Raw genomic sequence first — 13,921 nt, forward strand, 5'->3', positions numbered from 1 at the left:
CTCTTTTCCTTATTCTGTTCCTCCATTTATTTCTTCCTTCTCTCCTTCCTCCCTTCCTTTCTTCCCTCTTCCCTTACCTCTCTTTATTTCCACTTCCTTTCCTCCCTTTATTTCTCCTAGTATGTTTGCATCATCGCCACGCATACATCGTTATTGCTCTCCTTTTAAAGATGTGCAGATGACATTCTTTTCAGACTTTCCATTTATTCTATGTAGAACGTAAGTTAATTTTAAGATAGTCCTCTCTTCTTATTGAGGATTGTCTGTCTACATATCTGAGTCGCACAAAGAATGTGAGATACTCATGCTTCCCTCTAGTTGTTTGTAGCTGCGGGGTCCAGGTGGTGTATTCCAACCCTGGAAGGAGAGTATAGGTTATTTTGTCTCTTCGTCGCTTTCCATCAAATGTCCAGGATCCCAAGATCACTTACTCTGTATTGTGGGCATTCCCTCTGGTCTCACTTCCCTACTTCAGCCCACAGTTATAGAATATAGGTGAGCCTTGGCTATTTTTCCTGCCTTTTTAATGATCCTGAGTGGTTGTAGAGGCTTTTTGGTTTTGTTTTCTCATTGACTTATCACCTCAGTTTGCTTCTCTCTCAATTACTGTGAGTGTGTGAGGAAAGGGGATTTCATCAGTTATAATAATTATGAAGATATATAAAGACTAGGGGTATAATCACCATTATTATTAGTAAGAAATCTCAAGACTATACATTGACCTTTCTCCATATTCTTCCTGGTGGGTACTGGATGTGAAGCTACATTAAAATTTTCTGTTCCTTTCCTTGCCATCACATTTGGAAAATTAGAGCATGGTTATACTTTAGTGAACACTTCCCATTTTTTTCCATTTATTCAAACATAGGTAGAGGAAGATGTTGTCACTCTGGTATGTATTTTATGATGTTTCTTAATTTTCATTACAATCATATCTGACCCCTTGGAAAAGATTTATATAGCTCATTCAGTAACATTTTTCATTTGAAAATACCATGGGTCCCAGAACCTATGCTGTAACATTTCATAATCCTAAGGTAACTTAGAAGAATCAAATATAATGCAGCTAATAGAATTTTATACAATATTATCTTTAGACTCATGGTTTTGATCAAGTCATAGAGGTCACTAGACCTCAAACTCAACTCAGAGAGTTGAAAGATTTTATATGTCATAGTAGTATGACATATTGCTTATTCTATTGTTAACTTTGCCCTCATCTTTTCCATGATTCTTAACAAAGGCATAGAGACATAGACCCTAATATCATCCTACCTCTGTACTTAATAGCCTCCTTGGATGTTCCTAACCTAATACCTTAAGTATGGCAAAATATTTGGAAGGGCCCAAGTTTACTACATTTCCTATAAAAGAATAATTCTTCCTGGTCAGAGGGTATTAAGAAGAAAATGCCATTGAATTATTTAGAAAATAATTGGGAAAATTGAAAACATAATTATCCAGAATCATTTAAACATGAACAAGACAGTTTTTGGAGAAAAGAGAAATAAGAGCTTCTTTGGGTTCACTTCTAATACTGCTTTAATACTGAACCACTTTATAAACATTAATAACAGGCCTCTGAGTCACCAATCGTTTTTTTCACAGCACTATGTTTCTTTTAGTGTCATTTCAAAACTATCTCCATTTCCTTGTTTAAATGATGGGATAACATCCACAGTATCTCTTCTAGTTAGTCATCTGGATTCTTCTGAAAAGATCCCATTATAGGAAACTTACTGGCTCTTAGGTCAGCTCAGTTCACTACTGCAAAGCTCAGACCTCATTCTCTTAGAAGCTACGGGTTTATTGCTAAATTTTCAAAGTAGACTATCGAATTGTATGTGGTCTTTATAACCACAGTATAGATAATATGTCTATATGATCAAAGATTGAGAAGCATGAACCAATAAAGGAGTGGTGAAACCACATATAAAATAGATTTTTCAGAATTCTTTTAAAATTAATAATGTTAGGCAAGAGGAAGAAGAATTCCATTCTTTATATTAAATCAAAACTTGGGGCTGGTACATGCCATATAGTTGCTGATTCATGTTCCAGCTGCTCCTGTTAGGATCCAGCTCCTACTCCTATGGCCTGCGAAAGCAGTGGAAGATGGTCCAAGTGCTTGGGCCCCTGCAGCTGTATGGGAGACTTGGAAGAAGCTCCTGGCTCCTAGCGCTGGGTCCCAGCCTTGGTCATTGTGGCCATTTGGGGAGTGAACCAGTGGACAAAATACCTTTCTCTCTGTCTTTAACTCTACCTCTCAAATAAATAAATAAAAACTATTTCCCTGTATTTCTAGTGAGCAAACCTCTGCCTAGCATATAACACTCAAAACACATTTTATGAACCGAGTGAATATAAGATCCTCCTATTGTACTATATCAACAGTATTTCATGTTCTCTAAAGACTTGTGTACAATGAGAATTTGTGATTGCTTCAGCTGATTTTAAAATAATATATTTTGATGCTTTTATTGAATGTGTGGCACCGGGAAGGTAATATTTCAAGGGGGCTGTGGCAGGATAAATGTTGGTGTGCAAACAATGAGAGGAGTAATGTCAGTTGCCTGGAAGGGAAGCCATATTTTTGAAGTTTCCTGACTCACTATCTCCTATCTCTCTGAGCGTGTTTTTGGTGCTATCTCCAGATAGTCCACATTTCAGAGTCTCCAGATACTCCCCCAGCACTCTATTTCCATCCCCGAGGGAGTCACATGAGGACCTCTTCCCTTTTTCTTTCTGCCTGCCATAAAGGTGGAGGTTGTTTGCAGATTCTTACATGAGGCCCTCAGTGTTTTACCTTGGCCTCTACTTTCAGCACTCTGAAATTCCAAACACACAAGGAAAGGGGAATTTCCATTTTAAAATAGGTTATAATTATTTGATAATACACTCTTCAGATCTGAAGACCCAACATGGGCTTCTTGTGCATCTCCAAGATGAAATTTAACAAGTTTAAATCAGTCTTTTGCTAGGCTCATCCTTCTTTCTCCCCTATTAGAATGAAATATAGCTTAAAGTTTGAGCTACACGTCTAAGAGTATAGTTTATCAAGACAAACAGTCAAAGCCAAACACTTTAGGGTAATTTTATACTACAAAAGCATGGCATCCTTAGTATCTGTGGATAAAGTATCATGACTGCTATAATGAATTTATTTAATTGGAATTTCACCAAGACATAAATTTACTCGGACCTATTTTTAAAGACAAGAATATTGATTTTGGAGCAGCAATAAATTCCTGTAATATTTGTCCTCAGTAAAAAGCCAAGACAATTCTAGTCCATTTCTTTTTTAAAACAGTATGCCAAGACCATCATTTTGTTGGCTGCATACATCCTGATTTATATTCGATGAGAGTTGTAAAAGGCTTTTATAGAGGAGACAGCCGAGTGACATTTTCCTATAAATCACGACCATTTTTACTGCCACAAAGTTCTACGGCTAAACTTCAAATACAACCGCGCTATAAACTCTGTGGATGGAACCACATTCTTGCTGAATGAGAAACATGTTTCCCCTTTCACCATGAGTGTGGATTCTAGTCAGTCCCTGGCCGATGAGTGCATCACTGGAACTCTAGGAACCAACCTCAGCTCAGATGGAGAAGCCCAGGAAATGCAGGTTACCTAGGACAGCTTTGACTTCAGCTCTGCTTTCAGATTCATGAGTTATTCACCATGGAATGATGCTGGGTGTTGAGCTGAAATAACTAGGCGTTAAAAGTAACGAAAGTGAGGGGAATCTAGTTTTGGCAGTCATCAGTATTGTGGTTGAGAAATGTAACTCTATAGAATGGAATCATATTTCATTCAATATGAAGCCTCGAGAGGATTTCTTCTGGCCATGAGATGTCATCTTTACTCATAACTCTCCTAAACACTCCAGTGGCCACTTATGTCAAAGATAACTTGTTTCTGTAATACAGAGATTAGAAGCTCTGAGTTTTCTTTCAAACTGTTTTCAAGAAGTGAACTTGTATTGAGAAAGCAGATAAATAGCTTATATGATTTTAGAAAAGATATTAAGCATCTGAACCCAATGTTCCTTATCTATAGTAACAAATGTTGTATTGAAAGCATACATTGAGAAGAGAATAGTGGTTACCAGAGGCTGGCAGAGTTCAGGTGAGGGGGACTGAGGAGAGGTTGATTCACAGATACTAATTAATAGACAGGAAAATAAAGTTCTGGTCTTCTATTTCACAGGAGGGTGACCATTCCTAATGATACTGGACTACATATTTTTCTAAAAAAAAAAATAGCTAGAAGTGGGCATCCAGCCAAATAGTTAAGAAGCTGCTTACAATGCCTGTATTCCACACCTGAGTACCTGGGTTCAATTCCTCCCTCTACTTCTGTTTCCAATTTCCTGTGTACATCCTGGAAGGCAGCAGGTGAGGGCTCAAATATCACTCATGTGGGAGACATGGTTTGATTTCCCAGCTGCTGGCTTTGGGTCCCAGTTACTGTGGGCATTTAGGAAGAGAACCAGCAGATTAGATGGAGCATTCTTGGTCTTTCTCAAATAAAAATAAATACATTTTAAAATCTAGAATAAAGCATTTTGAATGTTTTCACCATAAAGAAATGATAAATATTTGAGGACGTAGAACATTATACAATATATACATGTATTGAAATATCAAGTGGTATACTATAAATATGTACAATTTGTGTATGTGAGTTAAATATAAATATTTTTTGAGTTACATGTGTATGTGTGTTTCTGTATCCACTTATATCACAACTTCCAATGAAATAAGCTAAACCTGAATTGAATACCCACTCACTAAGATTAGTAAGAGCTTCAGGACCACTGCTGGAAGTTCTCTACCTGACAGTTTGTCAGTACCAGAATTCGGACTTACATAGTCACAGAAAACTGACAGAGGCCTCTAGTCTAATTCTTTGAATGCTTATTTTTTTTTTTTTACAGGCAGAGTTAGACAGTGAGAGAGAGAGAGAGAGAGAAAGGTCTTCCTTCCGTTGGTTCACCCCCCAAATGGCCACTATGGCCGGCGCACTGCACTGATCCGAAGCCAGAAGCCAGGTGCTTCCTCCTGGTCTCCCATGCGGGTGCAGGGCCCAGGCACTTGGGCCATCCTCCACTGCCTTCCCGGGCCACAGCAGAGAGCTGGACTGGAAAAGGAGCAACCAGGACGGAACTGGCGTCCCAACCAGGACTAGAACCCGGGTTGCCAGTGCCACAGGCTGAATGCTTCCTTTCTACGCGTGTCATCCATTCAATCAGGTGCACTTTTTTGCTTCATGCTAACTTCAAATATAGAAGTCCTCATCTAGGCTCCCAACGGCCTGGAACTTCATATTCAGCCTCTCCTTTCCTATCAAATATCTTTCTACATTCTTAGCATTATTATAAGCATTTTTCACTTGTTTTCTGGTGAAACTACCTATCTCTCCCCCTGGGAGAACCACAACATGCATCCTCATGTTGTCTTTGATAAGGCAACCTCATCTTCTTGAAAGTTTTGTGGATACACAAATCCCAGCTTACATTCCTGTGTGTGTGCGTGTGCATGTGTGTGTGTGTGTATGTTTGTGTGTATATGCTTTCACTGCCCCTTGGGAATAAGGAAAACTCAGAATTACTGAATTTTCCTGGAAGAAACTGGGATGGGGATAAGATGAAATTGTATATCCTGGAGAGTCCCCAGCAAGTGGGAAGAGGGCTATCATGGCATCTCACTTGTTATATGCAATATGAGGATAATCTCACCTACTCCTTTGGTATCAATCACCAGCAAAATGATCACTATTTCTAAAGCTAGACCTTAAGCCTGTTTCTCTCCTTCCTTAAGTTCCTTTTGACAACACATAAACAGTTAAACTCTTCATCACCAATCCACCAGCCTGCCCTTTTTCCTATGTTTTATCTGTCTCCTATGTTACTTGTGTGCCACCATCCAACATGAAACAGGTATTCTTGAGTACTCCCCCTTTGCTAATCCAATTATAATCTACCACAAACCCTATCAATTATGCAATCTTAAAATAATTGAAATTAGTTCACTCATCTTCTACTGTTCTAGGTTAGTTCTCTATCATTTATATCTGACATTGCGACAATAGTTGCTTAATTGCTCATTCTCCTCCCAATGTTGTTCTGGGCTTTCTTCTATCCAAGCTACATGATAGCTAGAGTGCACTCTGTAAAAGTTAAATAGTTACAGTGTGCTGATAGTAATCTATCAATAATTCCTTTTATTGCTTTTAATATTGTTCCTCTACTTTCTTTGGTGACCTTTTCTCTTCTATGTCTTCTTTCTCTGAAGAATAAGATAAGATTCTGTAGCAAATATCAAGTAGACCAACCTATACTAAAACTTCAAGGTAACAGACACTCTTTAGTCCCCGTACAACAGTCCTGAGCAGGTTCTACTCAGCATTGCATATGAACAGATGAAGGGAAAAGAGCCCCATAGAAGGCATGGGAGGGTGAATGGACCAGGCCTGGATGCATATCCTTTTACTCCAGATATACACACCATACCCGAGAAGGGGACACGGGTTTTTGTGGACAGCCATTATGTACTACCATTGAGTTAACAGGGAGGGAAAAAGATTTTTTGGCACTTTTGAAGTTTGTTGAGCAGTTTGTAGAGAAAAGTCTCTGAAGGTGGTAGGCTTTGGTTGTCTGAGTAGCAGAAAGTGTTACCATAATTGAGAATATGAACATTTGAAATGGACAAACTGTGGTTTACATTTTGGTTCTGATATTTTTAGTTGGCTCATTTATGTTAAATATTTATTCTAAACTAGTGATTTGGAATAAATTATGCCAAAACATACCTTTGGTAAAGACTATGAGAAATTAAATATTTAAAACAATTATCTCAGTCCCTGTCACAGAGAAGTTTTGCTAAACAGAAGTCATTATTATTAGTTACAGGTTGGATGAGATGGGAGCTAGGAAGGGAGATTACAAAAAAAAAGAACTGGGAATTAGGATTCTGCCTTGGGCCATGTGCAGGTTATATAATATATTCTAGATCTTTCTTTTCTTTTTTAAAAATTGTTTTATGTATTTTTGAGAGACAGAGAGAGGACAACAAAGAGTGAGAGAGAGCACTTTCATCTGCTGGTTCACTCCCAAATGTCCACAGCAGCCAGGGGTCTGAAGCCAGCAGCTAGGAACTCAGTGTTAGGTCTCCCACATGGATGGTGGGAACCCAGTTATCTGAACCATCACTGTTGTCTCCTAGTAGATCACTGTTTTCTTCATCTGTCATAATTATCATAATTCTACATTGGATAATATGGGAATAAAGTGAAATAGGCATATAAAGCATTATGCATCATACCAGCTATTGTATGTAGCAACTATGATTAAGGAAGTAAACAGTAAATCAGGAAGAAAAATTACTTACATGATAAAAACATTTTTGTCCTTTCAGAGAGAATAACTAACAATTCAAACTCTCTGTGGGCTTCTGTTAAGATTTTGAATTTTCAAACCACAAAACTCAAGTATGCTAAAAATGTAAGTATTTTTCCTAGTTTCTGTCCAAATCTCCTATGGCAGCTAGAGCAGAAATAGAATTTTGCAATTTTAAGGGAAATTCAGTCTCTTAAAATTTTTCTCAGTCAATTCCAAGTAAACTCAGACAGTTTTAGTTTAACATCTCTCCTACTTTGTGGCCTGTAAGAATTTGTAGGCTCTCCAGGTACCTTAGCATCCAAGGTGAGACACTTGATCCTAAGCCATCAGCCATACTGCTGACTTCCACCAATATTTATAAAGCCCTGTTGGTGTTGTAGTTGTCCTTAGGTCATTTTGGTTCATGGTTGTCTTTGTCCTTTTTGCTGTCACTTCTGTCTGTTACATAGCCATGCTCTCATCTACTGCTACTCTCCTTACTAGGACAGCCACAGGGCACAGTATGCAGCTCATACTCTATGTGTCCTGTGGCATAATCACTTGGAAAAATATAAATATGCTAGCTCCCAAGTTTCAAAAGGAAAGTCATGGTAATCTCCCTTTTATTTGAAGATGACTCAAATTATATGGGAGATCTACTATCCATCTGTTTTTGAATAGTCCCAATACAAAGTGAGAAGCAGATCTCCCTAGACAATCAGGAACATCAAATTCATTTGTCTCCTCTCAGTATCTCTCATTCACCAGCTTGGGGAATTGTTTCAAGTTTAGAGATATTCTATCATACTTTACTGAAAAACTGGAAATCATGAATGTGTACCTTGACCTCTGTTTCATGGTTACAGATCTTCTGTGAGGAAAAGAACGCTTAGTTCAGACTTCCAGGGTAACTCCGTGCCTGTGTTGTTATTTTTTCACTGAGAAAAAAGAAGTACCAGAGAAGAATGATGTTGTCCCACAGTCACAAAATTCAAGACACCTATACATTTGCACCCATGCTTAATGTCTTTCTAGACCCTCAACTTTTGGGGCCCAGCCTCAATCCCTTCTCAAGATCTTTTCCCTATGTAATTCCTTCCTCTTCTTGAAGAAATGTCAGTAAATTTTTCTTATAAAAGTTGAGATATAGATATTTGAGAATTTGCTGGCCATACAGTCTCACTCATGTCCTCAGGACTCTGCCGTCATAGCATGAAAGCACTGAAAGAAAATACAAAAGCTAAGAGGAATGGATGTGTGCCAATAAAGTAAACTCACAGCCACGAAAAACTTGAATTTTGTGTCATGTTTCATGTTAACAAACATTATTCTTTTTAATTTTTGAATTGTTTATAAATGTAACAACTATTCTTGGTTCATAGATTATTAATAATCTACAAAAGTAAGCAGCAGGCCAAACTTTACACAGTTTGTAAAGTTCTATTCTTCATTCTTTACTCTCATCACATTAGCAGATGACTGATAATCAGGTAGTATATCCACTCTAATATCTTACATCTTTAAAAAATCTAGAATCTAGCACTGAGGTGCAGCAGGTTAAACCATGACCTGCAGTGCCAACATCCCATATGGGTGCCAGTTCGAGTCCCGGCTATTCCACTTCTGATACACCTCCTTGTTAATGTACCTGGAAAAGCAGCAGAGGATAGCCCAAGTCTCTGGGACTCTGCACCCATGTGGGAGATCTGGAAGAAGCTCTTGGCTCCAATTTTCACCTGGCCCAGCCCCAGTTGCTGTAGCCATATGGGGAGTGAACCAGTGGATGGAGGCTCTCTCTCTCTCCCTCTCTGTCCCTCCTTCTTTCTATATATAACTCTGCTTTCAAATAAATAAATAAATCTTTTAAAATTCTGCCTTTGATTCTCCAAGTATTTCTAGCTACTATATTATTTCTCTGTTAATCTTCACAGCAAAACTTTGTAAGGCTTTTTTGCACATTCTACAGCTTCATTTCTTAATCATTTTTTAATGATTTTAATGTATTTTCATGTCACTGCTGTTTTAAAAAGGTAATCTTAAAGGTTACCAGTTATCTGTTGCCAAATCTAATGACACTCTCTGATCTACATTTTATTCAATTTCTCAGCAGTTTTCAACTCAGCTGAGTACCCCCATCTTGAAATGTTCTCTTCTTCCTCATATGAAGATGACGTATTTTTCTACCTTGTTGGTCATACCTTCTCAGTCTTTTCGGGGGCTCCTCTGCATATACCATAACGCTGGGCCATTCTTTCCCACTTTCATTCTTTCTCTCTCATAAGTATCCTCATAACTTTAACTCTATAGTCTGTGTATGTCTTCTGTTCAGACTATTCCTCTGATCTCTAGATTTCTATAACCAATTACCTACTTGTTCCTAAGATGCATCTCAGAGTTGATAAGGCCAAATGGATTTCTGTGTGCAGCTGGATTCTTTTTCCCTCCAGCACCACCACATAACCCAGATACTGAAGTCATCCTTCATCTTTCTCTTTTCTTTTTATCCATTACATGCTAATAATCAATAAGTTTTATCAACACGACCTCCAAAATATATCTTAAATCTGTTTCTTCCTTTTAATGTCCAATGTGTACCTCTCATTCAAGCCACTATCTCTCTCAACTAAATAATGATTACCTCTTCTCTAATGCACCTCTGCCAGGTCAATATTGTCTCTGTACACAAAATTGAAAGTAACCACATGATGCAGAACTAATCGTGTTACTCACCTAATGTAAAGCCTCCTGTGGTTATTCATGGCATTACCTCTGTCTACTGAGCGCTGCATGACCTGCTAGCTTTTCCCATTTCATGTGTCTTTTCCCCTGGATGACTATCTCCCAGCCCTTAACCACTTGCTGCTACATCCTCAATTATATTAACATCTTTCTGGCTTCAGGGACTTTATGAAGGCCATCTTCTCTATGAAAGCATTCTTCTGAAGTCTATTTAGATATGTTTCTTGAGGCTTGAGGATTCCATAAACCCAGTCCGCCACAGCCTACCACCATGACATTTATTCTCTAACGCAGGTAAGCTCCTACTACTAGTTGCATTATTTACTCATTATAGACACAGCTTAACAGATATACAGATGCCCCTTGACTTACAATAGGATATATCCTGATAAACTCATCATAAGTTAAAAATATTGTAAGTTGAAAATGCATTAATACAATTAATACAACCTACTGAACATCATAATTAGCCTAACCTATCTTAAAGGTGAGCATAATGCTGAAATTAGCCTACAGATGGGGAAAATAATTGAATACAGGCTTATTTCATAACAAACTGTTGAATATCTCACATGATTGATTAACTACCTATATCCAAAAAATGCTATCAATGCAGTTTATCAACTGTTCATCTTTGATCAAGTGGCTGTTTGTGGTGTACAGCTGTCAGTTACTGCCAATCATGGTGAGAGAGGAGCATATCACAAGTCACTAACTTGGCAAAAGATCAAAATCCAAATGCATAGTTTCTACTAAATACATGTCACTTTTATACTGCTGTAAAGTAAAAATAGCTTAAGTGAAATCATTATAAGTCAGGGACCATCTGTATAAATGTGTTTTATTTCATTCTGTTTTGTTTCTTGTTTACTGGGGCAGGAGTTTTGTCTATCTGCTTTCCCATTGTATGCACAAACACTCTGTATAATAACTGACACATGTTGAGCAGACCAAAGCAAAAACCCAACACACAAAAGATGCTACAGACTTAATTGTTGCATCTCCTCAAAATTCATGTGTTCAGTGTTTGTGTATCCAAAATTCGTGCCATACCTGATGTGATGGCATTAGGAAGTAAAGCCTTGAGGAGGTAATTAGGTCATGATTGTGGAGACCTCATAATGCGACTAGTTCTCTTATGGAAAGAGACAAGAGAAAAATAACAATCCTTCTTTTTACCATGCTAAGAATACAGGAAGAAAATATACAGGATCCTCATCAGGGACTGAATCAACCAGCATCTTTATGGTGGACCTTCCACTTCTCTCATTTAAGCCATCCAGTCTGAACTTTATTAATTATAAGAGCCCAAGCAGACTAAGACAAAAAGTAAACCTCAGGATGTCAAAATCGAAAGAGACTGTTAGTGACATTTAGTCCAATTCCTGATTTTGCAGATAAATAAATTGAATCCCCACATGTGGCTGTTAAGTTGAATGAAGTCATGGCTTAAACTAAGACTAAAATACAGTTCTCACTTCCAGCCTAGGGCTGCTTTTGTTCTACATCACAAGGGACAAGACCTGGAGATAATAAGAACAATCTTTGTTCTGTACCTCATTCCTTTTTCTTGATTAAGATTAACCATTTCAATATTTAAGTAAGTTCCTAGAGCATAAGGACAGTCTTTTTAATTTGGTTAATGCAGCAAATACAGAGATCACTGTATAAATGTTTTCTAGATATAGCCCCAAAGTCAGTGTCCAGCTGAATTGAAATTGAATTTAACCTAGCTTTTAATATTTCAAATCATAGTTGGTTCATGATTTCCTTATAAAATCAGTAGCTCCATCTTAACATTTTGCATTTCCATCTTCTTTTTCCACCATCAAATTGTCTGGCTCTCCCACAAATATGGCAGCCAGATGACAAATGTTCTTCTAATAACCCCAGGAATGGGTGCCTCTCTGAACCACAGTTAGGCAGCCAGCCCAGAAAGTGGAAACAGTATGGGTTAGAAACCAGACACCCTGCCATTTCCCAAAGACGGAGGCATGACAATACCAGATTTCAGGACATACTACAGGGCAGTTGTTATCAAAACAGCATGGTACTGGTACAGAAACAGATGGATAGACCAATGGAACAGAATAGAAACACCAGAAATCAATCCAAACATCTACAACCAACTTATATTTGATCAAGGATCCAAAACCAATCCCTGGAGTAAGGACAGTCTATTCAATAAATGATGCTGGGAAAACTGGATTTCCACACGCAGAAGCATGAAGCAAGACCCCTACCTTTCACCTTACACAAAAATCCACTCAACATAGATTAAAGACTTAAATCTACGACCTGACACCATCAAATTATTAGAGAACATTGGAGAAACCCTGCAAGATATAGGTACCGGCAAAGACTTCGTGGAAAAGACCCTGGAAGCACAGGCAGTCAAAGCCAAAATTAACATTTTTTTTTTGACAGGCAGAGTGGACAGTGAGAGAGAGAGACAGAGAGAAAGGTCTTCCTTTGCCATTGATTCACCCTCCAATGGCCACCGCGGGCGGCACGCTGCAGCTGGTGCACCGCGATGATCCGATGGCAGGAGCCAGGTACTTATCCTGGTCTCCCATGGGGTTCAGGGCTCAAGCACGTGAGCCATCCTTCACTGAACTCCCGGGCCACAGCAGAGAACTGGCCTGGAAGAGGGACAACCGGGATAGAATCCGGCGCCCCGACCAGGACTAGAACCCGGTGTGCCGGCGCCACAAGGCGGAGGATTAGCCTAGTGAGCCGCGGGCGCTGGGCCCAAAATTAACATTTGTGATTGCATCAAATTGAGAAGTTTCTGTACTGCAAAAGAAACAGTTATGAAAGCAAAGAGGCAACCGACAGAATGGGAAAAAATATTTGCAAACTATGCAACTGATAAAGGGCTGATAACCAGAATCTACAAAGAAATCAAGAAACTCCACAACATCAAAACAAACAACCCACTTAAGAGATGAGTCAAGGACCTCAATAGACATTTTTCAAAAGAGGAAATCCAAATGGCCAACAGACACATGAAAAAATGTTCAAGATCACTAGCAATCAGGGAAATGCAAATCAAAACCACAATGAGGTTTCACCTCACCCCAGTTAGAATGGCTCACATTCAGAAATCTACCAACAATAGATGCTGGAGAGGATGTGGGGGAAAAGGGACACTAACTCACTGTTGGTGGGAATGCAAACTAGTTAAGCCACTATGGAAGTCAGTCTGGAGATTCCTCAGAAACCTGAATATAACCCTACTATTCAACCCAGCCATCCCACTCCTTGGAATTTACCCAAAGGAAATTAAATTGGCAAACAAAAAAGCTGTCTGCACATTAATGTTTATTGCAGCTCAATTCACAATAGCTAAGACTTGGAACCAACCCAAATGCCCATCAACAGTAGACTGGATAAAGAAATTATGGGACATGTACTCTATAGAATACTATACCGCAGTAAGAAACAATGAAATCCAGTCATTTGCAACAAAATGGAGGAATCTGGAAAACATTATGCTGAGTGAATTAAGCCAGTCCCAAAGGGATAAATATCATATGTTCTCCCTGATCGGCGACAACTAACTGAGCACCAAAGGGGAAAGCTGTTTAAGTGAAATGGACACTATGAGAAACAATGACTTGATCAGCCCTTGTCCTGACTGTTGATGTACAATGTAATACTTTATCCCATTTAGTATTTTTTTTTGTTCTAATACTATTGGTTGAACTCTGTAATTAACACACAATTATTCTTAGGTGTTTAAATTTAACTGAAAAGTGATCCCTGTTAAATATAAGAGTGGGAATAAGAGAG

The 13,921-nt window shown here is 38.5% G+C and overlaps 1 long non-coding RNA gene across 5 annotated transcripts in view; it reads right to left on the bottom strand.

Annotated features, from left to right (window-relative positions):
• Nucleotides 1-13,921, bottom strand: part of LOC138849971 (uncharacterized) — a 204,674-nt gene that overhangs the window by 96,562 nt on the left and 94,191 nt on the right. For all 5 annotated transcript variants that reach the window (XR_011389310.1, XR_011389309.1, XR_011389307.1 and 2 more), the window contains exon 2: nucleotides 8,229-8,325. This is a non-coding gene — a long non-coding RNA (uncharacterized lncRNA). The remainder of the gene's footprint in view (nucleotides 1-8,228; nucleotides 8,326-13,921) is intronic.

Source organism: Oryctolagus cuniculus, chromosome 6, assembly GCF_964237555.1.
Source record: "Oryctolagus cuniculus chromosome 6, mOryCun1.1, whole genome shotgun sequence".
In the NCBI taxonomy this organism is placed as follows: domain Eukaryota; kingdom Metazoa; phylum Chordata; class Mammalia; order Lagomorpha; family Leporidae; genus Oryctolagus; species Oryctolagus cuniculus.